The 26746-nt window shown below is 42.8% G+C and overlaps 4 non-coding genes across 4 annotated transcripts; all 4 read left to right on the plus strand.

Moving 5' to 3' along the window:
* Window positions 1–8148: 8148 nt before the first annotated feature.
* Window positions 8149–8220, plus strand: trnap-agg (transfer RNA proline (anticodon AGG)). Its single transcript has one exon. It is a non-coding gene; the product is annotated as a tRNA-Pro (tRNA).
* Window positions 8221–17762: 9542 nt separating this feature from the next.
* On the plus strand, window positions 17763–17834 carry trnap-agg (transfer RNA proline (anticodon AGG)). Its single transcript has one exon. It is a non-coding gene; the product is annotated as a tRNA-Pro (tRNA).
* Window positions 17835–22569: 4735 nt separating this feature from the next.
* On the plus strand, window positions 22570–22641 carry trnap-ugg (transfer RNA proline (anticodon UGG)). Its single transcript has one exon. It is a non-coding gene; the product is annotated as a tRNA-Pro (tRNA).
* Window positions 22642–23530: 889 nt separating this feature from the next.
* trnap-ugg (transfer RNA proline (anticodon UGG)) lies at window positions 23531–23602 on the plus strand. Its single transcript has one exon. It is a non-coding gene; the product is annotated as a tRNA-Pro (tRNA).
* The last annotated feature ends 3144 nt before the right edge of the window (window positions 23603–26746 follow it).

Genomic DNA, 26746 nt, shown 5'->3' on the forward strand with positions numbered 1-26746 from the left:
TCAAAGTCTCATAATGGTTTCACCCGAAACCTCTGCTGATAATTACCCACGCCTTTTTTCACACCTTGGCTCATGTGATGTGTTTCATAGTTGGTCAACGACCCTGGTAAAGACAACCCCCTCTGGGGTTTAAATACCTGGGACTCTCCAACATTTAGTTTTAGATCTAACGAAGGTTCTCAGAGGAGAGGTGAAAGGTCTTCAAGGCACTTAGAGAATTCCAGCTGCTTTCTTTCAAAGCTCATCAGACTACCATGACCTGGATGACTGGGAACCCTTTTTTCTCATTCACTGTGTGCAGTCCCTCTGGAGTCATCCCTGTTGGAGCTTGTCAGTAGCAAAGGCCTGAAAGTACAAAAATGAATACTGAAGAGGGCTTAAAAACATTCCTGCTTGAATTTGAAGGCAGATTTCAATCTATCCTTTCAGAGTTCCAGACTTAAGGGCAGGCTTCCTGTAGCTCGTTGGTCTAGGCGTATGATTCTCGCTTAGGGTGCGAGAGGTCCCGGGTTCAAATCCCGGACGAGCCCCCTTAAAATCACAAGCTCTGAGCTTCATGGAATCCTTTGGAAAGTTACATTTCTTCTGGGGCATTGTAAATGTGCTTTTTGCCAAACCTTTCAATGTGATCTGTGACACCAATTTGTTTTTTCAATAATAACGTTTTTGATTTTGTGAAGGAGTCACTCTCATGACTCATTGAGTGATGCCATTGACTGCACAATCCCTGTCATGCAATCTGTATATGTCACATTTTGAGATTGCCTAGGAAACCTTACTGGGCAGATACTAAAAAATACCTGTTACCAGGTACTATCACCTGATGGAAAGTCTAAAGATCGAGCTGAGTCAAGTTAAGCCAAGCTAGGTAGGTGCTAGTGGAAAAGGGCTATTAGAGATCACAAAGTCTGATCGAAATTGAGGCCATTCAATTTCGGTGTAAAGACGTTAAACTACATATGTCAATGTCTCATAATGGTTTCACCCGAAACCTCTGCTGATAATTACCCACGCCTTTTTTCACACCTTGGCTCATGTGATGTGTTTCATAGTTGGTCAACAACCCTGGTAAAGACAACCCCCTCTGGGGTTTAAATACCTGGGACTGTCCAACATTTAGTTTTAGATCTAACGAAGGTTCTCAGAGGAGAGGTGAAAGGTCTTCAAGGCACTTAGAGAATTCCAGCTGCTTTCTTTCAAAGCTCATCAGACTACCATGACCTGGATGACTGGGAACCCTTTTTTCTCATTCACTGTGTGCAGTCCCTCTGGAGTCATCCCTGTTGGAGCTTGTCAGTAGCAAAGGCTTGAAAGTACAAAAATGAATACTGAAGAGGGCTTAAAAATATTCCTGCTTGAATTTGAAGGCCGATTTAAGTCTATCCTTTCAGAGTTCCAGACTTAATTGCAGGCTTCCTGTGGCTCGTTGGTCTACGAGTATGATTCTCGCTTAGGGTGGAAGAGGTCCCGGGTTCAAATCCCGGACGAGCCCCCTTAAAATCACAAGCTCTTAGCTTCATGGAATTCTTTGGCAAGTCACATTGCTTCTGGGGCATTGTAAATGTGCTTTTTGCCAAACCGTTCAATGTGATCTGTGACACCAATTTTTTTTTCTAAAATAACGTTTTTGAGTTTGTGAAGGAGTCACTCTCATGACTCATTGAGCGATGCCATTGACTGCACAATCCCTGTCATGCAATCTGTATATGTCACATTGTGAGATTGCCGTGGAAACCTTACTGGGCAGGTACTAAAAGATACCTGTTACCAGGTACTATCACCTAATGGAAACTCTAAAGATCGAGCTGAGTCAAGTTAAGCCAAGCTAGGTAGGTGCAAGTGGAAAAGGGCTATTATGGATCACAAAGTCTGATCAAAATTGAGGCCATTCAATTTCGGTGTGAAGACGTTAAACTACATATGTCAAAGTCTCATAATGGTTTCACCCGAAACCTCTGCTGATAATTACCCACGCCTTTTTTCACACCTTGGCTCATGTGATGTGTTTCATAGTTGGTCAACGACCCTGGTAAAGACAACCCCCTCTGGGGTTTAAATACCTGGGACTCTCCAACATTTAGTTTTAGATCTAACGAAGGTTCTCAGAGGAGAGGTGAAAGGTCTTCAAGGCACTTAGAGAATTCCAGCTGTTTTCTTTCAAAGCTCATCAGAATACCATGACCTGGATGACTGGGAACCCTTTTTTCTCATTCACTGTGTGCAGTCCCTCTGGAGTCATCCCTGTTGGAGCTTGTCAGTAGCAAAGGCTTGAAAGTACAAAAATGAATACTGAAGAGGGCTTAAAAACATTCCTGCTTGAATTTGAAGGCAGATTTAAGTCTATCCTTTCAGAGTTCCAGACTTAAGCGCAGGTCTTTTGTGGCTCGTTGGTCTAGGCGTATGATTCTCGCGTTGGGTGCGAGAGGTCCCGTGTTCAAATCCCGGACGAGCCCCCTTAAAATCACAAGCTCTTAGCTTCATGGAATTCTTTGGCAAGTCACATTGCTTCTGGGGCATTGTAAGTGTGTTTTGTGCCAAACCTTTCAATGTCATCTGTGACACCAATTTGTCTTTCTAAAATAACGTTTTTGATTTTGTGAAGGAGTCACTCTCATGACTCATTGAGTGATGCCATTGACTGCACAATCCCTGTCATGCAATCTGTATATGTCACATTTTGAGATTGCCTAGGAAACCTTACTGGGCAGATACTAAAAAATACCTGTTACCAGGTACTATCACCTGATGGAAAGTCTAAAGATCGAGCTGAGTCAAGTTAAGCCAAGCTAGGTAGGTGCTAGTGGAAAAGGGCTATTAGAGATCACAAAGTCTGATCGAAATTGAGGCCATTCAATTTCGGTGTAAAGACGTTAAACTACATATGTCAAAGTCTCATAATGGTTTCACCCGAAACCTCTGCTGATAATTACCCACGCCTTTTTTCACAGCTTGGCTCATGTGATGTGTTTCATATTTGGTCAACAACCCTGGTAAAGACAACCCCCTCTGGGGTTTAAATACCTGGGACTCTCCAACATTTAGTTTTAGATCTAACGAAGGTTCTCAGAGGAGAGGTGAAAGGTCTTCAAGGAACTTAGAGAATTCCAGCTGCTTTCTTTCAAAGCTCATCAGACTACCATGACCTGGATGACTGGGAACCCTTTTTTCTCATTCACTGTGTGCAGTCCCTCTGGAGTCATCCCTGTTGGAGCTTGTCAGTAGCAAAGGCCTGAAAGTACAAAAATGAATACTGAAGAGGGCTTAAAAACATTCCTGCTTGAATTTGAAGGCAGATTTAAATCTATCCTTTCAGAGTTCCAGACTTAAGGGCAGGCTTCCTGTAGCTCGTTGGTCTAGGCGTATGATTCTCGCTTAGGGTGCGAGAGGTCCCGGGTTCAAATCCCGGACGAGCCCCCTTAAAATCACAAGCTCTGAGCTTCATGGAATCCTTTGGAAAGTTACATTTCTTCTGGGGCATTGTAAATGTGCTTTTTGCCAAACCTTTCAATGTGATCTGTGACACCAATTTGTTTTTTCAATAATAACGTTTTTGATTTTGTGAAGGAGTCACTCTCATGACTCATTGAGTGATGCCATTGACTGCACAATCCCTGTCATGCAATCTGTATATGTCACATTTTGAGATTGCCTAGGAAACCTTACTGGGCAGATACTAAAAAATACCTGTTACCAGGTACTATCACCTGATGGAAAGTCTAAAGATCGAGCTGAGTCAAGTTAAGCCAAGCTAGGTAGGTGCTAGTGGAAAAGGGCTATTAGAGATCACAAAGTCTGATCGAAATTGAGGCCATTCAATTTCGGTGTAAAGACGTTAAACTACATATGTCAATGTCTCATAATGGTTTCACCCGAAACCTCTGCTGATAATTACCCACGCCTTTTTTCACACCTTGGCTCATGTGATGTGTTTCATAGTTGGTCAACAACCCTGGTAAAGACAACCCCCTCTGGGGTTTAAATACCTGGGACTGTCCAACATTTAGTTTTAGATCTAACGAAGGTTCTCAGAGGAGAGGTGAAAGGTCTTCAAGGCACTTAGAGAATTCCAGCTGCTTTCTTTCAAAGCTCATTAGACTACCATGACCTGGATGACTGGGAACCCTTTTTTCTCATTCACTGTGTGCAGTCCCTCTGGAGTCATCCCTGTTGGAGCTTGTCAGTAGCAAAGTCCTGAAAGTACAAAAATGAATACTGAAGAGGGCTTAAAAACATTCCTGCTTGAATTTGAAGGCAGATTTAAGTTTATCCTTTCAGAGTTCCAGACTTAAGCACAGGTCTTCTGTGGCTCGTTGGTCTAGGCGTATGATTCTCGCGTTGGGTGCGAGAGGTCCCGGGTTCAAATCCCGGACGAGTCCCCTTAAAATCACAAGCTCTTAGCTTCATGGAATTCTTTGGCAAGTCACATTGCTTCTGGGGCATTGTAAGTGTGTTTTGTGCCAAACCTTTCAATGTGATCTGTGACACCAATTTGTCTTTCTAAAATAACGTTTTTGATTTTGTGAAGGAGTCACTCTCATGACTCATTGAGTGATGCCATTGACTGCACAATCCTTGTCATGCAATCTGTATATGTCACATTTTGAGATTGTCTTGGAAACCTTACTGGGCAGATACTAAAAAATACCTGTTACCAGGTACTATCACCTGATGGAAACTCTAAAGATCGAGCTGAGTCAAGTTAAGCCAAGCTAGGTAGGTGCTAGTGGAAAAGGGCTATTAGAGATCACAAAGTCTGATCGAAATTGAGGACATTCAATTTCGGTGTAAAGACGTTAAACTACATATGTCAAAGTCTCATAATGGTTTCACCCGAAACCTCTGCTGATAATTACCCATGCCTTTTTTCACACCTTGGCTCATGTGATGTGTTTCATAGTTGGTCAACAACCCTGGTAAAGACAACCCCCTCTGGGGTTTAAATACCTGGGACTCTCCAACATTTAGTTTTAGATCTAACGAAGGTTCTCAGAGGAGAGGTGAAAGGTCTTCAAGGCACTTAGAGAATTCCAGCTGCTTTCTTTCAAAGCTCATCAGACTACCATGACCTGGATGACTGGGAACCCTTTTTTCTCATTCACTGTGTGCAGTCCCTCTGGAGTCATCCCTGTTGGAGCTTGTCAGTAGCAAAGGCCTGAAAGTACAAAAATGAATACTGAAGAGGGCTTAAAAATATTCCTGCTTGAATTTGAAGGCCGATTTAAGTCTATCCTTTCAGAGTTCCAGACTTAATTGCAGGCTTCCTGTGGCTCGTTGGTCTACGAGTATGATTCTCGCTTAGGGTGGAAGAGGTCCCGGGTTCAAATCCCGGACGAGCCCCCTTAAAATCACAAGCTCTTAGCTTCATGGAATTCTTTGGCAAGTCACATTGCTTCTGGGGCATTGTAAATGTGCTTTTTGCCAAACCGTTCAATGTGATCTGTGACACCAATTTTTTTTTCTAAAATAACGTTTTTGAGTTTGTGAAGGAGTCACTCTCATGACTCATTGAGTGATGCCATTGACTGCACAATCCCTGTCATGCAATCTGTATATGTCACATTGTGAGATTGCCGTGGAAACCTTACTGGGCAGGTACTAAAAGATACCTGTTACCAGGTACTATCACCTAATGGAAACTCTAAAGATCAAGCTGAGTCAAGTTAAGCCAAGCTAGGTAGGTGCAAGTGGAAAAGGGCTATTATGGATCACAAAGTCTGATCAAAATTGAGGCCATTCAATTTCGGTGTGAAGACGTTAAACTACATATGTCAAAGTCTCATAATGGTTTCACCCGAAACCTCTGCTGATAATTACCCACGCCTTTTTTCACACCTTGGCTCATGTGATGTGTTTCATAGTTGGTCAACGACCCTGGTAAAGACAACCCCCTCTGGGGTTTAAATACCTGGGACTCTCCAGCATTTAGTTTTAGATCTAACGAAGGTTCTCAGAGGAGAGGTGAAAGGTCTTCAAGGCACTTAGAGAATTCCAGCTGTTTTCTTTCAAAGCTCATCAGAATACCATGACCTGGATGACTGGGAACCCTTTTTTCTCATTCACTGTGTGCAGTCCCTCTGGAGTCATCCCTGTTGGAGCTTGTCAGTAGCAAAGGCTTGAAAGTACAAAAATGAATACTGAAGAGGGCTTAAAAACATTCCTGCTTGAATTTGAAGGCAGATTTAAGTCTATCCTTTCAGAGTTCCAGACTTAAGCGCAGGTCTTTTGTGGCTCGTTGGTCTAGGCGTATGATTCTCGCGTTGGGTGCGAGAGGTCTCGTGTTCAAATCCCGGACGAGCCCCCTTAAAATCACAAGCTCTTAGCTTCATGGAATTCTTTGGCAAGTCACATTGCTTCTGGGGCATTGTAAGTGTGTTTTGTGCCAAACCTTTCAATGTCATCTGTGACACCAATTTGTCTTTCTAAAATAACGTTTTTGATTTTGTGAAGGAGTCACTCTCATGACTCATTGAGTGATGCCATTGACTGCACAATCCCTGTCATGCAATCTGTATATGTCACATTTTGAGATTGCCTAGGAAACCTTACTGGGCAGATACTAAAAAATACCTGTTACCAGGTACTATCACCTGATGGAAAGTCTAAAGATCGAGCTGAGTCAAGTTAAGCCAAGCTAGGTAGGTGCTAGTGGAAAAGGGCTATTAGAGATCACAAAGTCTGATCCAAATTGAGGCCATTCAATTTCGGTGTAAAGACGTTAAACTACATATGTCAAAGTCTCATAATGGTTTCACCCGAAACCTCTGCTGATAATTACCCACGCCTTTTTTCACACCTTGGCTCATGTGATGTGTTTCATAGTTGGTCAACGACCCTGGTAAAGACAACCCCCTCTGGGGTTTAAATACCTGGGACTCTCCAGCATTTAGTTTTAGATCTAACGAAGGTTCTCAGAGGAGAGGTGAAAGGTCTTCAAGGCACTTAGAGAATTCCAGCTGTTTTCTTTCAAAGCTCATCAGAATACCATGACCTGGATGACTGGGAACCCTTTTTTCTCATTCACTGTGTGCAGTCCCTCTGGAGTCATCCCTGTTGGAGCTTGTCAGTAGCAAAGGCTTGAAAGTACAAAAATGAATACTGAAGAGGGCTTAAAAACATTCCTGCTTGAATTTGAAGGCAGATTTAAGTCTATCCTTTCAGAGTTCCAGACTTAAGCGCAGGTCTTTTGTGGCTCGTTGGTCTAGGCGTATGATTCTCGCGTTGGGTGCGAGAGGTCTCGTGTTCAAATCCCGGACGAGCCCCCTTAAAATCACAAGCTCTTAGCTTCATGGAATTCTTTGGCAAGTCACATTGCTTCTGGGGCATTGTAAGTGTGTTTTGTGCCAAACCTTTCAATGTCATCTGTGACACCAATTTGTCTTTCTAAAATAACGTTTTTGATTTTGTGAAGGAGTCACTCTCATGACTCATTGAGTGATGCCATTGACTGCACAATCCCTGTCATGCAATCTGTATATGTCACATTTTGAGATTGCCTAGGAAACCTTACTGGGCAGATACTAAAAAATACCTGTTACCAGGTACTATCACCTGATGGAAAGTCTAAAGATCGAGCTGAGTCAAGTTAAGCCAAGCTAGGTAGGTGCTAGTGGAAAAGGGCTATTAGAGATCACAAAGTCTGATCCAAATTGAGGCCATTCAATTTCGGTGTAAAGACGTTAAACTACATATGTCAAAGTCTCATAATGGTTTCACCCGAAACCTCTGCTGATAATTACCCACGCCTTTTTTCACACCTTGGCTCATGTGATGTGTTTCATATTTGGTCAACAACCCTGGTAAAGACAACCCCCTCTGGGGTTTAAATACCTGGGACTGTCCAACATTTAGTTTTAGATCTAACGAAGGTTCTCAGAGGAGAGGTGAAAGGTCTTCAAGGAACTTAGAGAATTCCAGCTGCTTTCTTTCAAAGCTCATCAGACTACCATGACCTGGATGACTGGGAACCCTTTTTTCTCATTCACTGTGTGCAGTCCCTCTGGAGTCATCCCTGTTGGAGCTTGTCAGTAGCAAAGGCCTGAAAGTACAAAAATGAATACTGAAGAGGTCTTAAAAACATTCCTGCTTGAATTTGAAGGCAGATTTAAATCTATCCTTTCAGAGTTCCAGACTTAATCACAGGCTTCCTGTGGCTCGTTGGTCTAGGCGTATGATTCTCGCTTAGGGTGCGAGAGGTCCCGGGTTCAAATCCCGGACGAGCCCCCTTAAAATCACAAGCTCTGAGCTTCATGGAATCCTTTGGAAAGTTACATTTCTTCTGGGGCATTGTAAATGTGCTTTTTGCCAAACCTTTCAATGTGATCTGTGACACCAATTTGTTTTTTCAATAATAACGTTTTTGATTTTGTGAAGGAGTCACTCTCATGACTCATTGAGTGATGCCATTGACTGCACAATCCCTGTCATGCAATCTGTATATGTCACATTTTGAGATTGCCTAGGAAACCTTACTGGGCAGATACTAAAAAATACCTGTTACCAGGTACTATCACCTGATGGAAAGTCTAAAGATCGAGCTGAGTCAAGTTAAGCCAAGCTAGGTAGGTGCTAGTGGAAAAGGGCTATTAGAGATCACAAAGTCTGATCGAAATTGAGGCCATTCAATTTCGGTGTAAAGACGTTAAACTACATATGTCAAAGTCTCATAATGGTTTCACCCGAAACCTCTGCTGATAATTACCCACGCCTTTTTTCACACCTTGGCTCATGTGATGTGTTTCATAGTTGGTCAACAACCCTGGTAAAGACAACCCCCTCTGGGGTTTAAATACCTGGGACTCTCCAACATTTAGTTTTAGATCTAACGAAGGTTCTCAGAGGAGAGGTGAAAGGTCTTCAAGGCACTTAGAGAATTCCAGCTGCTTTCTTTCAAAGCTCATCAGACTACCATGACCTGGATGACTGGGAACCCTTTTTTCTCATTCACTGTGTGGAGTCCCTCTGGAGTCATCCCTGTTGGAGCTTGTCAGTAGCAAAGGCCTGAAAGTACAAAAATGAATACTGAAAAGGGCTTAAAAACATTCCTGCTTGAATTTGAAGGCAGATTTAAGTCTATCCTTTCAGAGTTCCAGACTTAAGCACAGGTCTTCTGATGCTCGTTGGTCTAGGCGTATGATTCTTGCTTTGGGTGCGAGAGGTCCCGGGTTCAAATCCCGGACGAGCCCCCTTAAAATCACAAGCTCTTAGCTTCATGGAATTCTTTGGCAAGTCACATTGCTTCTGGGGCATTGTAAGTGTGTTTTCTGCCAAACCTTTCAATGTCATCTGTGACACCAATTTGTCTTTCTAAAATAACGTTTTTGATTTTGTAAAGGAGTCACTCTCATGACTCATTGAGTGATGCCGTTGACTGCACAATCCCTGTCATGCAATCTGTATATGTCACATTGTGAGATTGCCGTGGAAACCTTACTGGGCAGATACTAAAAAATACCTGTTACCAGGTACTATCACCTGATGGAAAGTCTAAAGATCGAGCTGAGTCAAGTTAAGCCAAGCTAGGTAGGTGCTAGTGGAAAAGGGCTATTAGAGATCACAAAGTCTGATCCAAATTGAGGCCATTCAATTTCGGTGTAAAGACGTTAAACTACATATGTCAAAGTCTCATAATGGTTTCACCCGAAACCTCTGCTGATAATTACCCACGCCTTTTTTCACACCTTGGCTCATGTGATGTGTTTCATATTTGGTCAACAACCCTGGTAAAGACAACCCCCTCTGGGGTTTAAATACCTGGGACTCTCCAACATTTAGTTTTAGATCTAACGAAGGTTCTCAGAGGAGAGGTGAAAGGTCTTCAAGGAACTTAGAGAATTCCAGCTGCTTTCTTTCAAAGCTCATCAGACTACCATGACCTGGATGACTGGGAACCCTTTTTTCTCATTCACTGTGTGCAGTCCCTCTGGAGTCATCCCTGTTGGAGCTTGTCAGTAGCAAAGGCCTGAAAGTACAAAAATGAATACTGAAGAGGGCTTAAAAACATTCCTGCTTGAATTTGAAGGCAGATTTAAGTCTATCCTTTCAGAGTTCCAGACTTAAGCACAGGTGTTCTGATGCTCGTTGGTCTAGGCGTATGATTCTTGCTTCGGGTGCGAGAGGTCCCGGGTTCAAATCCCGGACGAGCCCCCTTAAAATCACAAGCTCTTAGCTTCATGGAATTCTTTGGCAAGTCACATTGCTTCTGGGGCATTGTAAGTGTGTTTTCTGCCAAACCTTTCAATGTCATCTGTGACACCAATTTGTCTTTCTAAAATAACGTTTTTGATTTTGTAAAGGAGTCACTCTCATGACTCATTGAGTGATGCCGTTGACTGCACAATCCCTGTCATGCAATCTGTATATGTCACATTGTGAGATTGCCGTGGAAACCTTACTGGGCAGGTACTAAAAGATACCTGTTACCAGGTACTATCACCTAATGGAAACTCTAAAGATCGAGCTGAGTCAAGTTAAGCCAAGCTAGGTAGGTGCAAGTGGAAAAGGGCTATTATGGTTCACAAAGTCTGATCAAAATTGAGGCCATTCAATTTCGGTGTGAAGACGTTAAACTACATATGTCAAAGTCTCATAATGGTTTCACCCGAAACCTCTGCTGATAATTACCCACGCCTTTTTTCACACCTTGGCTCATGTGATGTGTTTCATAGTTGGTCAACGACCCTGGTAAAGACAACCCCCTCTGGGGTTTAAATACCTGGGACTCTCCAACATTTAGTTTTAGATCTAACGAAGGTTCTCAGAGGAGAGGTGAAAGGTCTTCAAGGCACTTAGAGAATTCCAGCTGTTTTCTTTCAAAGCTCATCAGAATACCATGACCTGGATGACTGGGAACCCTTTTTTCTCATTCACTGTGTGCAGTCCCTCTGGAGTCATCCCTGTTGGAGCTTGTCAGTAGCAAAGGCTTGAAAGTACAAAAATGAATACTGAAGAGGGCTTAAAAACATTCCTGCTTGAATTTGAAGGCAGATTTAAGTCTATCCTTTCAGAGTTCCAGACTTAAGCGCAAGTCTTTTGTGGCTCGTTGGTCTAGGCGTATGATTCTCGCGTTGGGTGCGAGAGGTCCCGTGTTCAAATCCCGGACGAGCCCCCTTAAAATCACAAGCTCTTAGCTTCATGGAATTCTTTGGCAAGTCACATTTCTTCTGGGGCATTGTAAATGTGTTTTGTGCCAAACCTTTCAATGTCATCTGTGACACCAATTTGTCTTTCTAAAATAACGTTTTTGATTTTGTGAAGGAGTCACTCTCATGACTCATTGAGTGATGCCATTGACTGCACAATCCCTGTCATGCAATCTGTATATGTCACATTTTGAGATTGCCTAGGAAACCTTACTGGGCAGATACTAAAAAATACCTGTTACCAGGTACTATCACCTGATGGAAAGTCTAAAGATCGAGCTGAGTCAAGTTAAGCCAAGCTAGGTAGGTGCTAGTGGAAAAGGGCTATTAGAGATCACAAAGTCTGATCGAAATTGAGGCCATTCAATTTCGGTGTAAAGACGTTAAACTACATATGTCAAAGTCTCATAATGGTTTCACCTGAAACCTCTGCTGATAATTATCCACGCCTTTTTTCACACCTTGGCTCATGTGATGTGTTTCATAGTTGGTCAACAACCCTGGTTAAGACAACCCCCTCTGGGGTTTAAATACCTGGGACTGTCCAACATTTAGTTTTAGATCTAACGAAGGTTCTCAGAGGAGAGGTGAAAGGTCTTCAAGGCACTTAGAGAATTCCAGCTGCTTTCTTTCAAAGCTCATCAGACTACCATGACCTGGATGACTGGGAACCCTTTTTTCTCATTCACTGTGTGGAGTCCCTCTGGAGTCATCCCTGTTGGAGCTTGTCAGTAGCAAAGGCCTGAAAGTACAAAAATGAATACTGAAGAGGGCTTAAAAACATTCCTGCTTGAATTTGAAGGCAGATTTAAGTCTATCCTTTCAGAGTTCCAGACTTAAGCACAGGTCTTCTGATGCTCGTTGGTCTAGGCGTATGATTCTTGCTTCGGGTGCGAGAGGTCCCGTGTTCAAATCCCGGACGAGCCCCCTTAAAATCACAAGCTCTTAGCTTCATGGAATTCTTTGGCAAGTCACATTGCTTCTGGGGCATTGTAAGTGTGTTTTCTGCCAAACCTTTCAATGTCATCTGTGACACCAATTTGTCTTTCTAAAATAACGTTTTTGATTTTGTAAAGGAGTCACTCTCATGACTCATTGAGTGATGCCGTTGACTGCACAATCCCTGTCATGCAATCTGTATATGTCACATTGTGAGATTGCCGTGGAAACCTTACTGGGCAGGTACTAAAAGATACCTGTTACCAGGTACTATCACCTGATGGAAACTCTAAAGATCGAGCTGAGTCAAGTTAAGCCAAGCTAGGTAGGTGCAAGTGGAAAAGGGCTATTATGGATCACAAAGTCTGATCAAAATTGAGGCCATTCAATTTCGGTGTGAAGACGTTAAACTACATATGTCAAAGTCTCATAATGGTTTCACCCGAAACCTCTGCTGATAATTACCCACGCCTTTTTTCACACCTTGGCTCATGTGATGTGTTTCATAGTTGGTCAACGACCCTGGTAAAGACAACCCCCTCTGGGGTTTAAATACCTGGGACTCTCCAACATTTAGTTTTAGATCTAACGAAGGTTCTCAGAGGAGAGGTGAAAGGTCTTCAAGGCACTTAGAGAATTCCAGCTGTTTTCTTTCAAAGCTCATCAGAATACCATGACCTGGATGACTGGGAAACCTTTTTTCTCATTCACTGTGTGCAGTCCCTCTGGAGTCATCCCTGTTGGAGCTTGTCAGTAGCAAAGGCTTGAAAGTACAAAAATGAATACTGAAGAGGGCTTAAAAACATTCCTGCTTGAATTTGAAGGCAGATTTAAGTCTATCCTTTCAGAGTTCCAGACTTAAGCGCAAGTCTTTTGTGGCTCGTTGGTCTAGGCGTATGATTCTCGCGTTGGGTGCGAGAGGTCCCGTGTTCAAATCCCGGACGAGCCCCCTTAAAATCACAAGCTCTTAGCTTCATGGAATTCTTTGGCAAGTCACATTTCTTCTGGGGCATTGTAAATGTGTTTTGTGCCAAACCTTTCAATGTCATCTGTGACACCAATTTGTCTTTCTAAAATAACGTTTTTGATTTTGTGAAGGAGTCACTCTCATGACTCATTGAGTGATGCCATTGACTGCACAATCCCTGTCATGCAATCTGTATATGTCACATTTTGAGATTGTCTTGGAAACCTTACTGGGCAGATACTAAAAAATACCTGTTACCAGGTACTATCACCTGATGGAAAGTCTAAAGATCGAGCTGAGTCAAGTTAAGCCAAGCTAGGTAGGTGCTAGTGGAAAAGGGCTATTAGAGATCACAAAGTCTGATCGAAATTGAGGCCATTCAATTTCGGTGTAAAGACGTTAAACTACATATGTCAAAGTCTCATAATGGTTTCACCCGAAACCTCTGCTGATAATTACCCACGCCTTTTTTCACACCTTGGCTCATGTGATGTGTTTCATATTTGGTCAACAACCCTGGTAAAGACAACCCCCTCTGGGGTTTAAATACCTGGGACTCTCCAACATTTAGTTTTAGATCTAACGAAGGTTCTCAGAGGAGAGGTGAAAGGTCTTCAAGGCACTTAGAGAATTCCAGCTGCTTTCTTTCAAAGCTCATCAGACTACCATGACCTGGATGACTGGGAACCCTTTTTTCTCATTCACTGTGTGCAGTCCCTCTGGAGTCATCCCTGTTGGAGCTTGTCAGTAGCAAAGGCCTGAAAGTACAAAAATGAATACTGAAGAGGGCTTAAAAACATTCCTGCTTGAATTTGAAGGCAGATTTAAATCTATCCTTTCAGAGTTCCAGACTTAAGGGCAGGCTTCCTGTAGCTCGTTGGTCTAGGCGTATGATTCTCGCTTAGGGTGCGAGAGGTCCTGGGTTCAAATCCCGGACGAGCCCCCTTAAAATCACAAGCTCTGAGCTTCATGGAATCCTTTGGAAAGTTACATTTCTTCTGGGGCATTGTAAATGTGCTTTTTGCCAAACCTTTCAATGTGATCTGTGACACCAATTTGTTTTTTCAATAATAACGTTTTTGATTTTGTGAAGGAGTCACTCTCATGACTCATTGAGTGATGCCATTGACTGCACAATCCCTGTCATGCAATCTGTATATGTCACATTTTGAGATTGCCTAGGAAACCTTACTGGGCAGATACTAAAAAATACCTGTTACCAGGTACTATCACCTGATGGAAAGTCTAAAGATCGAGCTGAGTCAAGTTAAGCCAAGCTAGGTAGGTGCTAGTGGAAAAGGGCTATTAGAGATCACAAAGTCTGATCGAAATTGAGGCCATTCAATTTCGGTGTAAAGACGTTAAACTACATATGTCAAAGTCTCATAATGGTTTCACCTGAAACCTCTGCTGATAATTATCCACGCCTTTTTTCACACCTTGGCTCATGTGATGTGTTTCATAGTTGGTCAACAACCCTGGTAAAGACAACCCCCTCTGGGGTTTAAATACCTGGGACTGTCCAACATTTAGTTTTAGATCTAACGAAGGTTCTCAGAGGAGAGGTGAAAGGTCTTCAAGGCACTTAGAGAATTCCAGCTGCTTTCTTTCAAAGCTCATCAGACTACCATGACCTGGATGACTGGGAACCCTTTTTTCTCATTCACTGTGTGCAGTCCCTCTGGAGTCATCCCTGTTGGAGCTTGTCAGTAGCAAAGGCCTGAAAGTACAAAAATGAATACTGAAGAGGGCTTAAAAATATTCCTGCTTGAATTTGAAGGCAGATTTAAATCTATCCTTTCAGAGTTCCAGACTTAAGGGCAGGCTTCCTGTAGCTCGTTGGTCTAGGCGTATGATTCTCGCTTAGGGTGCGAGAGGTCCTGGGTTCAAATCCCGGACGAGCCCCCTTAAAATCACAAGCTCTGAGCTTCATGGAATCCTTTGGAAAGTTACATTTCTTCTGGGGCATTGTAAATGTGCTTTTTGCCAAACCTTTCAATGTGATCTGTGACACCAATTTGTTTTTTCAATAATAACGTTTTTGATTTTGTGAAGGAGTCACTCTCATGACTCATTGAGTGATGCCATTGACTGCACAATCCCTGTCATGCAATCTGTATATGTCACATTTTGAGATTGCCTAGGAAACCTTACTGGGCAGATACTAAAAAATACCTGTTACCAGGTACTATCACCTGATGGAAAGTCTAAAGATCGAGCTGAGTCAAGTTAAGCCAAGCTAGGTAGGTGCTAGTGGAAAAGGGCTATTAGAGATCACAAAGTCTGATCGAAATTGAGGACATTCAATTTCGGTGTAAAGACGTTAAACTACATATGTCAAAGTCTCATAATGGTTTCACCCGAAACCTCTGCTGATAATTACCCACGCCTTTTTTCACACCTTGGCTCATGTGATGTGTTTCATAGTTGGTCAACAACCCTGGTAAAGACAACCCCCTCTGGGGTTTAAATACCTGGGACTGTCCAACATTTAGTTTTAGATCTAACGAAGGTTCTCAGAGGAGAGGTGAAAGGTCTTCAAGGCACTTAGAGAATTCCAGCTGCTTTCTTTCAAAGCTCATCAGACTACCATGACCTGGATGACTGGGAACCCTTTTTTCTCATTCACTGTGTGCAGTCCCTCTGGAGTCATCCCTGTTGGAGCTTGTCAGTAGCAAAGGCCTGAAAGTACAAAAATGAATACTGAAGAGGGCTTAAAAATATTCCTGCTTGAATTTGAAGGCCGATTTAAGTCTATCCTTTCAGAGTTCCAGACTTAATTGCAGGCTTCCTGTGGCTCGTTGGTCTACGAGTATGATTCTCGCGTTGGGTGGAAGAGGTCCCGGGTTCAAATCCCGGACGAGCCCCCTTAAAATCACAAGCTCTTAGCTTCATGGAATTCTTTGGCAAGTCACATTGCTTCTGGGGCATTGTAAATGTGCTTTTTGCCAAACCGTTCAATGTGATCTGTGACACCAATTTGTTTTTTCAATAATAACGTTTTTGATTTTGTGAAGGAGTCACTCTCATGACTCATTGAGTGATGCCATTGACTGCACAATCCCTGTCATGCAATCTGTATATGTCACATTTTGAGATTGCCTAGGAAACCTTACTGGGCAGATACTAAAAAATACCTGTTACCAGGTACTATCACCTGATGGAAAGTCTAAAGATCGAGCTGAGTCAAGTTAAGCCAAGCTAGGTAGGTGCTAGTGGAAAAGGGCTATTAGAGATCACAAAGTCTGATCGAAATTGAGGACATTCAATTTCGGTGTAAAGACGTTAAACTACATATGTCAAAGTCTCATAATGGTTTCACCCGAAACCTCTGCTGATAATTACCCACGCCTTTTTTCACACCTTGGCTCATGTGATGTGTTTCATAGTTGGTCAACAACCCTGGTAAAGACAACCCCCTCTGGGGTTTAAATACCTGGGACTCTCCAACATTTAGTTTTAGATCTAACGAAGGTTCTCAGAGGAGAGGTGAAAGGTCTTCAAGGAACTTAGAGAATTCCAGCTGCTTTCTTTCAAAGCTCATCAGACTACCATGACCTGGATGACTGGGAACCCTTTTTTCTCATTCACTGTGTGCAGTCCCTCTGGAGTCATCCCTGTTGGAGCTTGTCAGTAGCAAAGGCCTGAAAGTACAAAAATGAATACTGAAGAGGGCTTAAAAACATTCCTGCTTGAATTTGAAGGCAGATTTAAGTCTATCCTTTCAGAGTTCCAGACTTAAGCGCAGGTCTTTTGTGGCTCGTTGGTCTAGGCGTATGATTCTCGCGTTGGGTGCGAGAGGTCCCGTGTTCAAATCCCGGACGAGCCCCCTTAAAATCACAAGCTCTTAGCTTCATGGAATTCTTTGGCAAGTCACATTGCTTCTGGGGCATTGTAAGTGTGTTTTCTGCCAAACCTTTCAATGTCATCTGTGACACCAATTTGTCTTTCTAAAATAACGTTTTTGATTTTGTGAAGGAGTCACTCTCATGACTCATTGAGTGATGCCATTGACTGCACAATCCCTGTCATGCAATCTGTATATGTCACATTTTGAGATTGCCTAGGAAACCTTATTGGGCAGATACTAAAAAATACCTGTTACCAGGTACTATCACCTGATGGAAAGTCTAAAGATCGAGCTGAGTCAAGTTAAGCCAAGCTAGGTAGGTGCTAGTGGAAAAGGGCTATTAGAGATCACAAAGTCTGATCCAAATTGAGGCCATTCTATTTCGGTGTAAAGACGTTAAACTACATATGTCAAAGTCTCATAATGGTTTCACCCGAAACCTCTGCTGATAATTACCCACGCCTTTTTTCACACCTTGACTCATGTGATGTGTTTCATATTTGGTCAACAACCCTGGTAAAGACAACCCCCTCTGGGGTTTAAATACCTGGGACTGTCCAACATTTAGTTTTAGATCTAACGAAGGTTCTCAGAGGAGAGGTGAAAGGTCTTCAAGGAACTTAGAGAATTCCAGCTGCTTTCTTTCAAAGCTCATCAGACTACCATGACCTGGATGACTGGGAACCCTTTTTTCTCATTCACTGTGTGCAGTCCCTCTGGAGTCATCCCTGTTGGAGCTTGTCAGTAGCAAAGGCCTGAAAGTACAAAAATGAATACTGAAGAGGGCTTAAAAACATTCCTGCTTGAATTTGAAGGCAGATTTAAATCTATCCTTTCAGAGTTCCAGACTTAAGGGCAGGCTTCCTGTGGCTCGTTGGTCTAGGCGTATGATTCTCGCTTAGGGTGCGAGAGGTCCCGGGTTCAAATCCCGGACGAGCCCCCTTAAAATCACAACCTCTGAGCTTCATGGAGTCCTTTGGAAGGTTACATTTCTTCTGGGGCATTGTAAATGTGCTTTTTGCCAAACCTTTCAATGTGATCTGTGACACCAATTTGTTTTTTCAATAATAACGTTTTTGATTTTGTGAAGGAGTCACTCTCATGACTCATTGAGTGATGCCATTGACTGCACAATCCCTGTCATGCAATCTGTATATGTCACATTTTGAGATTGCCTAGGAAACCTTACTGGGCAGATACTAAAAAATACCTGTTACCAGGTACTATCACCTGATGGAAAGTCTAAAGATCGAGCTGAGTCAAGTTAAGCCAAGCTAGGTAGGTGCTAGTGGAAAAGGGCTATTAGAGATCACAAAGTCTGATCCAAATTGAGGCCATTCAATTTCGGTGTAAAGACGTTAAACTACATATGTCAAAGTCTCATAATGGTTTCACCCGAAACCTCTGCTGATAATTACCCACGCCTTTTTTCACACCTTGGCTCATGTGATGTGTTTCATAGTTGGTCAACAACCCTGGTAAAGACAACCCCCTCTGGGGTTTAAATACCTGGGACTCTCCAACATTTAGTTTTAGATCTAACGAAGGTTCTCAGAGGAGAGGTGAAAGGTCTTCAAGGCACTTAGAGAATTCCAGCTGCTTTCTTTCAAAGCTCATCAGACTACCATGACCTGGATGACTGGGAACCCTTTTTTCTCATTCACTGTGTGGAGTCCCTCTGGAGTCATCCCTGTTGGAGCTTGTCAGTAGCAAAGGCCTGAAAGTACAAAAATGAATACTGAAGAGGGCTTAAAAACATTCCTGCTTGAATTTGAAGGCAGATTTAAGTCTATCCTTTCAGAGTTCCAGACTTAAGCACAGGTGTTCTGATGCTCGTTGGTCTAGGCGTATGATTCTTGCTTCGGGTGCGAGAGGTCCCGGGTTCAAATCCCGGACGAGCCCCCTTAAAATCACAAGCTCTTAGCTTCATGGAATTCTTTGGCAAGTCACATTGCTTCTGGGGCATTGTAAGTGTGTTTTCTGCCAAACCTTTCAATGTCATCTGTGACACCAATTTGTCTTTCTAAAATAACGTTTTTGATTTTGTAAAGGAGTCACTCTCATGACTCATTGAGTGATGCCGTTGACTGCACAATCCCTGTCATGCAATCTGTATATGTCACATTGTGAGATTGCCGTGGAAACCTTACTGGGCAGGTACTAAAAGATACCTGTTACCAGGTACTATCACCTAATGGAAACTCTAAAGATCGAGCTGAGTCAAGTTAAGCCAAGCTAGGTAGGTGCTAGTGGAAAAGGGCTATTAGAGATCACAAAGTCTGATCGAAATTGAGGCCATTCAATTTCGGTGTAAAGACGTTAAACTACATATGTCAAAGTCTCATAATGGTTTCACCCGAAACCTCTGCTGATAATTACCCACGCCTTTTTTCACACCTTGGCTCATGTGATGTGTTTCATAGTTGGTCAACAACCCTGGTAAAGACAACCCCCTCTGGGGTTTAAATACCTGGGACTCTCCAACATTTAGTTTTAGATCTAACGAAGGTTCTCAGAGGAGAGGTGAAAGGTCTTCAAGGCACTTAGAGAATTCCAGCTGCTTTCTTTCAAAGCTCATCAGACTACCATGACCTGGATGACTGGGAACCCTTTTTTCTCATTCACTGTGTGGAGTCCCTCTGGAGTCATCCCTGTTGGAGCTTGTCAGTAGCAAAGGCCTGAAAGTACAAAAATGAATACTGAAGAGGGCTTAAAAACATTCCTGCTTGAATTTGAAGGCAGATTTAAGTCTATCCTTTCAGAGTTCCAGACTTAAGCACAGGTGTTCTGATGCTCGTTGGTCTAGGCGTATGATTCTTGCTTCGGGTGCGAGAGGTCCTGGGTTCAAATCCCGGACGAGCCCCCTTAAAATCACAAGCTCTTAGCTTCATGGAATTCTTTGGCAAGTCACATTGCTTCTGGGGCATTGTAAGTGTGTTTTCTGCCAAACCTTTCAATGTCATCTGTGACACCAATTTGTCTTTCTAAAATAACGTTTTTGATTTTGTAAAGGAGTCACTCTCATGACTCATTGAGTGATGCCATTGACTGCACAATCCCTGTCATGCAATCTGTATATGTCACATTGTGAGATTGCCGTGGAAACCTTACTGGGCAGGTACTAAAAGATACCCGTTACCAGGTACTATCACCTAATGGAAACTCTAAAGATCGAGCTGAGTCAAGTTAAGCCAAGCTAGGTAGGTGCAAGTGGAAAAGGGCTATTATGGATCACAAAGTCTGATCAAAATTGAGGCCATTCAATTTCGGTGTGAAGACGTTAAACTACATATGTCAAAGTCTCATAATGGTTTCACCCGAAACCTCTGCTGATAATTACCCACGCCTTTTTTCACACCTTGGCTCATGTGATGTGTTTCATAGTTGGTCAACGACCCTGGTAAAGACAACCCTCTCTGGGGTTTAAATACCTGGGACTCTCCAACATTTAGTTTTAGATCTAACGAAGGTTCTCAGAGGAGAGGTGAAAGGTCTTCAAGGCACTTAGAGAATTCCAGCTGTTTTCTTTCAAAGCTCATCAGAATACCATGACCTGGATGACTGGGAACCCTTTTTTCTCATTCACTGTGTGCAGTCCCTCTGGAGTCATCCCTGTTGGAGCTTGTCAGTAGCAAAGGCTTGAAAGTACAAAAATGAATACTGAAGAGGGCTTAAAAACATTCCTGCTTGAATTTGAAGGCAGATTTAAGTCTATCCTTTCAGAGTTCCAGACTTAAGCGCAAGTCTTTTGTGGCTCGTTGGTCTAGGTGTATGATTCTCGCGTTGGGTGCGAGAGGTCCCGTGTTCAAATCCCGGACGAGCCCCCTTAAAATCACAAGCTCTTAGCTTCATGGAATTCTTTGGCAAGTCACATTGCTTCTGGGGCATTGTAAATGTGTTTTGTGCCAAACCTTTCAATGTCATCTGTGACACCAATTTGTCTTTCTAAAATAACGTTTTTGATTTTGTGAAGGAGTCACTCTCATGACTCATTGAGTGATGCCATTGACTGCACAATCCCTGTCATGCAATCTGTATATGTCACATTTTGAGATTGCCTAGGAAACCTTACTGGGCAGATACTAAAAAATACCTGTTACCAGGTACTATCACCTGATGGAAAGTCTAAAGATCGAGCTGAGTCAAGTTAAGCCAAGCTAGGTAGGTGCTAGTGGAAAAGGGCTATTAGAGATCACAAAGTCTGAACGAAATTGAGGCCATTCAATTTCGGTGTAAAGACGTTAAACTACATATGTCAAAGTCTCATAATGGTTTCACCCGAAACCTCTGCTGATAATTACCCACGCCTTTTTTCACACCTTGGCTCATGTGATGTGTTTCATATTTGGTCAACAACCCTGGTAAAGACAACCCCCTCTGGGGTTTAAATACCTGGGACTGTCCAACATTTAGTTTTAGATCTAACGAAGGTTCTCAGAGGAGAGGTGAAAGGTCTTCAAGGCACTTAGAGAATTCCAGCTGCTTTCTTTCAAAGCTCATCAGACTACCATGACCTGGATGACTGGGAACCCTTTTTTCTCATTCACTGTGTGCAGTCCCTCTGGAGTCATCCCTGTTGGAGCTTGTCAGTAGCAAAGGCCTGAAAGTACAAAAATGAATACTGAAGAGGGCTTAAAAACATTCCTGCTTGAATTTGAAGGCAGATTTAAATCTATCCTTTCAGAGTTCCAGACTTAAGGGCAGGCTTCCTGTAGCTCGTTGGTCTAGGCGTATGATTCTCTCTTAGGGTGCGAGAGGTCCCGGGTTCAAATCCCGGACGAGCCCCCTTAAAATCACAAGCTCTGAGCTTCATGGAATCCTTTGGAAAGTTACATTTCTTCTGGGGCATTGTAAATGTGCTTTTTGCCAAACCTTTCAATGTGATCTGTGACACCAATTTGTTTTTTCAATAATAACGTTTTTGATTTTGTGAAGGAGTCACTCTCATGACTCATTGAGTGATGCCATTGACTGCACAATCCCTGTCATGCAATCTGTATATGTCACATTTTGAGATTGCCTAGGAAACCTTACTGGGCAGATACTAAAAAATACCTGTTACCAGGTACTATCACCTGATGGAAAGTCTAAAGATCGAGCTGAGTCAAGTTAAGCCAAGCTAGGTAGGTGCTAGTGGAAAAGGGCTATTAGAGATCACAAAGTCTGATCCAAATTGAGGCCATTCAATTTCGGTGTAAAGACGTTAAACTACATATGTCAAGGACTCATAATGGTTTCACCCGAAACCTCTGCTGATAATTACCCACGCCTTTTTTCACACCTTGGCTCATGTGATGTGTTTCATAGTTGGTCAACGACCCTGGTAAAGACAACCCCCTCTGGGGTTTAAATACCTGGGACTCTCCAACATTTAGTTTTAGATCTAACGAAGGTTCTCAGAGGAGAGGTGAAAGGTCTTCAAGGCACTTAGAGAATTCCAGCTGCTTTCTTTCAAAGCTCATCAGACTACCATGACCTGGATGACTGGGAACCCTTTTTTCTCATTCACTGTGTGCAGTCCCTCTGGAGTCATCCCTGTTGGAGCTTGTCAGTAGCAAAGGCTTGAAAGTACAAAAATGAATACTGAAGAGGGCTTAAAAACATTCCTGCTTGAATTTGAAGGCCGATTTAAGTCTATCCTTTTAGAGTTCCAGACTTAAGCGCAGGTCTTTTGTGGCTCGTTGGTCTAGGCGTATGATTCTCGCTTTGGGTGCGAGAGGTCCCGGGTTCAAATCCCGGACGAGCCCCCTTAAAATCACAAGCTCTTAGCTTCATGGAATTCTTTGGCAAGTCACATTTCTTCTGGGGCATTGTAAATGTGTTGTGTGCCAAACCTTTCAATGTGATCTGTGACACCAATTTGTCTTTCTAAATTAATGTTTTTGATTTTGTGAAGGAGTCACTCTCATGACTCATTGAGTGATGCCATTGACTGCACAATCCCTGTCATGCAATCTGTATATGTCACATTTTGAGATTGCCTTGGAAACCTTATTGGGCAGATACTAAAAAATACCTGTTACCAGGTACTATCACCTAATGGAAACTCTAAAGATCGAGCTGAGTCAAGTTAAGCCAAGCTAGGTAGGTGCTAGTGGAAAAGGGCTATTAGAGATCACAAAGTCTGATCCAAATTGAGGCCATTCAATTTCGGTGTAAAGACGTTAAACTACATATGTCAAGGTCTCATAATGGTTTCACCCGAAACCTCTGCTGATAATTACCCACGCCTTTTTTCACACCTTGGCTCATGTGATGTGTTTCATAGTTGGTCAACGACCCTGGTAAAGACAACCCCCTCTGGGGTTTAAATACCTGGGACTCTCCAACATTTAGTTTTAGATCTAACGAAGGTTCTCAGAGGAGAGGTGAAAGGTCTTCAAGGCACTTAGAGAATTCCAGCTGCTTTCTTTCAAAGCTCATCAGACTACCATGACCTGGATGACTGGGAACCCTTTTTTCTCATTCACTGTGTGCAGTCCCTCTGGAGTCATCCCTGTTGGAGCTTGTCAGTAGCAAAGGCTTGAAAGTACAAAAATGAATACTGAAGAGGGCTTAAAAACATTCCTGCTTGAATTTGAAGGCAGATTTAAGTCTATCCTTTCAGAGATCCAGACTTAAGCGCAGGTCTTTTGTGGCTCGTTGGTCTAGGCGTATGATTCTCGCTTTGGGTGCGAGAGGTCCTGGGTTCAAATCCCGGACGAGCCCCCTTAAAATCACAAGCTCTTAGCTTCATGGAATTCTTTGGCAAGTCACATTTCTTCTGGGGCATTGTAAATGTGTTGTGTGCCAAACCTTTCAATGTGATCTCTGACACCAATTTGTCTTTCTAAATTAATGTTTTTGATTTTGTGAAGGAGTCACTCTCATGACTCATTGAGTGATGCCATTGACTGCACAATCCCTGTCATGCAATCTGTATATGTCACATTTTGAGATTGCCTTGGAAACCTTACTGGGCAGATACTATAAAATACCTGTTACCAGGTACTATCACCTAATGGAAACTCTAAAGATCGAGCTGAGTCAAGTTAAGCCAAGCTAGGTGGGTGCTAGTGGAAAAGGGCTATTAGAGATCACAAAGTCTGATCGAAATTGAGGCCATTCAATTTCGGTGTAAAGACGTTAAACTACATATGTCAAGGTCTCATAATGGTTTCACCCGAAACCTCTGCTGATAATTACCCACGCCTTTTTTCACACCTTGGCTCATGTGATGTGTTTCATAGTTGGTCAACAACCCTGGTAAAGACAACCCCCTCTGGGGTTTAAATACCTGGGACTCTCCAACATTTAGTTTTAGATCTAACGAAGGTTCTCAGAGGAGAGGTGAAAGGTCTTCAAGGCACTTAGAGAATTCCAGCTGCTTTCTTTCAAAGCTCATCAGACTACCATGACCTGGATGACTGGGAACCCTTTTTTCTCATTCACTGTGTGGAGTCCCTCTGGAGTCATCCCTGTTGGAGCTTGTCAGTAGCAAAGGCCTGAAAGTACAAAAATGAATACTGAAGAGGGCTTAAAAACATTCCTGCTTGAATTTGAAGGCAGATTTAAGTCTATCCTTTCAGAGTTCCAGACTTAAGCACAGGTCTTCTGTGGCTCGTTGGTCTAGGCGTATGATTCTTCCTTCGGGTGCGAGAGGTCCCGGGTTCAAATCCCGGACGAGCCCCCTTTAAATCACAAGCTCTTAGCTTCATGGAATTCTTTGGCAAGTCACATTTCTTCTAGGGCATTGTAAATGTGTTGTGTGCCAAACCTTTCAATGTGATCTCTGACACCAATTTGTCTTTCTAAATTAATGTTTTTGATTTTGTGAAGGAGTCACTCTCATGACTCATTGAGTGATGCCATTGACTGCACAATCCCTGTCATGCAATCTGTATATGTCACATTTTGAGATTGCCTTGGAAACCTTATTGGGCAGATACTAAAAAATACCTGTTACCAGGTACTATCACCTAATGGAAACTCTAAAGATCGAGCTGAGTCAAGTTAAGCCAAGCTAGGTAGGTGCTAGTGGAAAAGGGCTATTAGAGATCACAAAGTCTGATCCAAATTGAGGCCATTCAATTTCGGTGTAAAGACGTTAAACTACATATGTCAAGGACTCATAATGGTTTCACCCGAAACCTCTGCTGATAATTACCCACGCCTTTTTTCACACCTTGGCTCATGTGATGTGTTTCATAGTTGGTCAACAACCCTGGTAAAGACAACCCCCTCTGGGGTTTAAATACCTGGGACTCTCCAACATTTAGTTTTAGATCTAACGAAGGTTCTCAGAGGAGAGGTGAAAGGTCTTCAAGGCACTTAGAGAATTCCAGCTGCTTTCTTTCAAAGCTCATCAGACTACCATGACCTGGATGACTGGGAACCCTTTTTTCTCATTCACTGTGTGCAGTCCCTCTGGAGTCATCCCTGTTGGAGCTTGTCAGTAGCAAAGGCCTGAAAGTACAAAAATGAATACTGAAGAGGGCTTAAAAACATTCCTGCTTGAATTTGAAGGCAGATTTAAATCTATCCTTTCAGAGTTCCAGACTTAAGGGCAGGCTTCCTGTAGCTCGTTGGTCTAGGCGTATGATTCTCGCTTAGGGTGCGAGAGGTCCTGGTTTCAAATCCCGGACGAGCCCCCTTAAAATCACAAGCTCTGAGCTTCATGGAATCCTTTGGAAAGTTACATTTCTTCTGGGGCATTGTAAATGTGCTTTTTGCCAAACCTTTCAATGTGATCTGTGACACCAATTTGTTTTTTCAATAATAACGTTTTTGATTTTGTGAAGGAGTCACTCTCATGACTCATTGAGTGATGCCATTGACTGCACAATCCCTGTCATGCAATCTGTATATGTCACATTTTGAGATTGCCTAGGAAACCTTACTGGGCAGATACTAAAAAATACCTGTTACCAGGTACTATCACCTGATGGAAAGTCTAAAGATCGAGCTGAGTCAAGTTAAGCCAAGCTAGGTAGGTGCTAGTGGAAAAGGGCTATTAGAGATCACAAAGTCTGATCGAAATTGAGGCCATTCAATTTCGGTGTAAAGACGTTAAACTACATATGTCAAAGTCTCATAATGGTTTCACCTGAAACCTCTGCTGATAATTATCCACGCCTTTTTTCACACCTTGGCTCATGTGATGTGTTTCATAGTTGGTCAACAACCCTGGTAAAGACAACCCCCTCTGGGGTTTAAATACCTGGGACTGTCCAACATTTAGTTTTAGATCTAACGAAGGTTCTCAGAGGAGAGGTGAAAGGTCTTCAAGGCACTTAGAGAATTCCAGCTGCTTTCTTTCAAAGCTCATCAGACTACCATGACCTGGATGACTGGGAACCCTTTTTTCTCATTCACTGTGTGCAGTCCCTCTGGAGTCATCCCTGTTGGAGCTTGTCAGTAGCAAAGGCCTGAAAGTACAAAAATGAATACTGAAGAGGGCTTAAAAATATTCCTGCTTGAATTTGAAGGCAGATTTAAATCTATCCTTTCAGAGTTCCAGACTTAAGGGCAGGCTTCCTGTAGCTCGTTGGTCTAGGCGTATGATTCTCGCTTAGGGTGCGAGAGGTCCTGGGTTCAAATCCCGGACGAGCCCCCTTAAAATCACAAGCTCTGAGCTTCATGGAATCCTTTGGAAAGTTACATTTCTTCTGGGGCATTGTAAATGTGCTTTTTGCCAAACCTTTCAATGTGATCTGTGACACCAATTTGTTTTTTCAATAATAACGTTTTTGATTTTGTGAAGGAGTCACTCTCATGACTCATTGAGTGATGCCATTGACTGCACAATCCCTGTCATGCAATCTGTATATGTCACATTTTGAGATTGCCTAGGAAACCTTACTGGGCAGATAC

This window comes from Perissodus microlepis, chromosome 18 (genome assembly GCF_051167445.1).
Source record: "Perissodus microlepis isolate ML-2025 ecotype Zambia chromosome 18, ASM5116744v1, whole genome shotgun sequence".
Lineage (NCBI taxonomy): Eukaryota > Metazoa > Chordata > Actinopteri > Cichliformes > Cichlidae > Perissodus > Perissodus microlepis.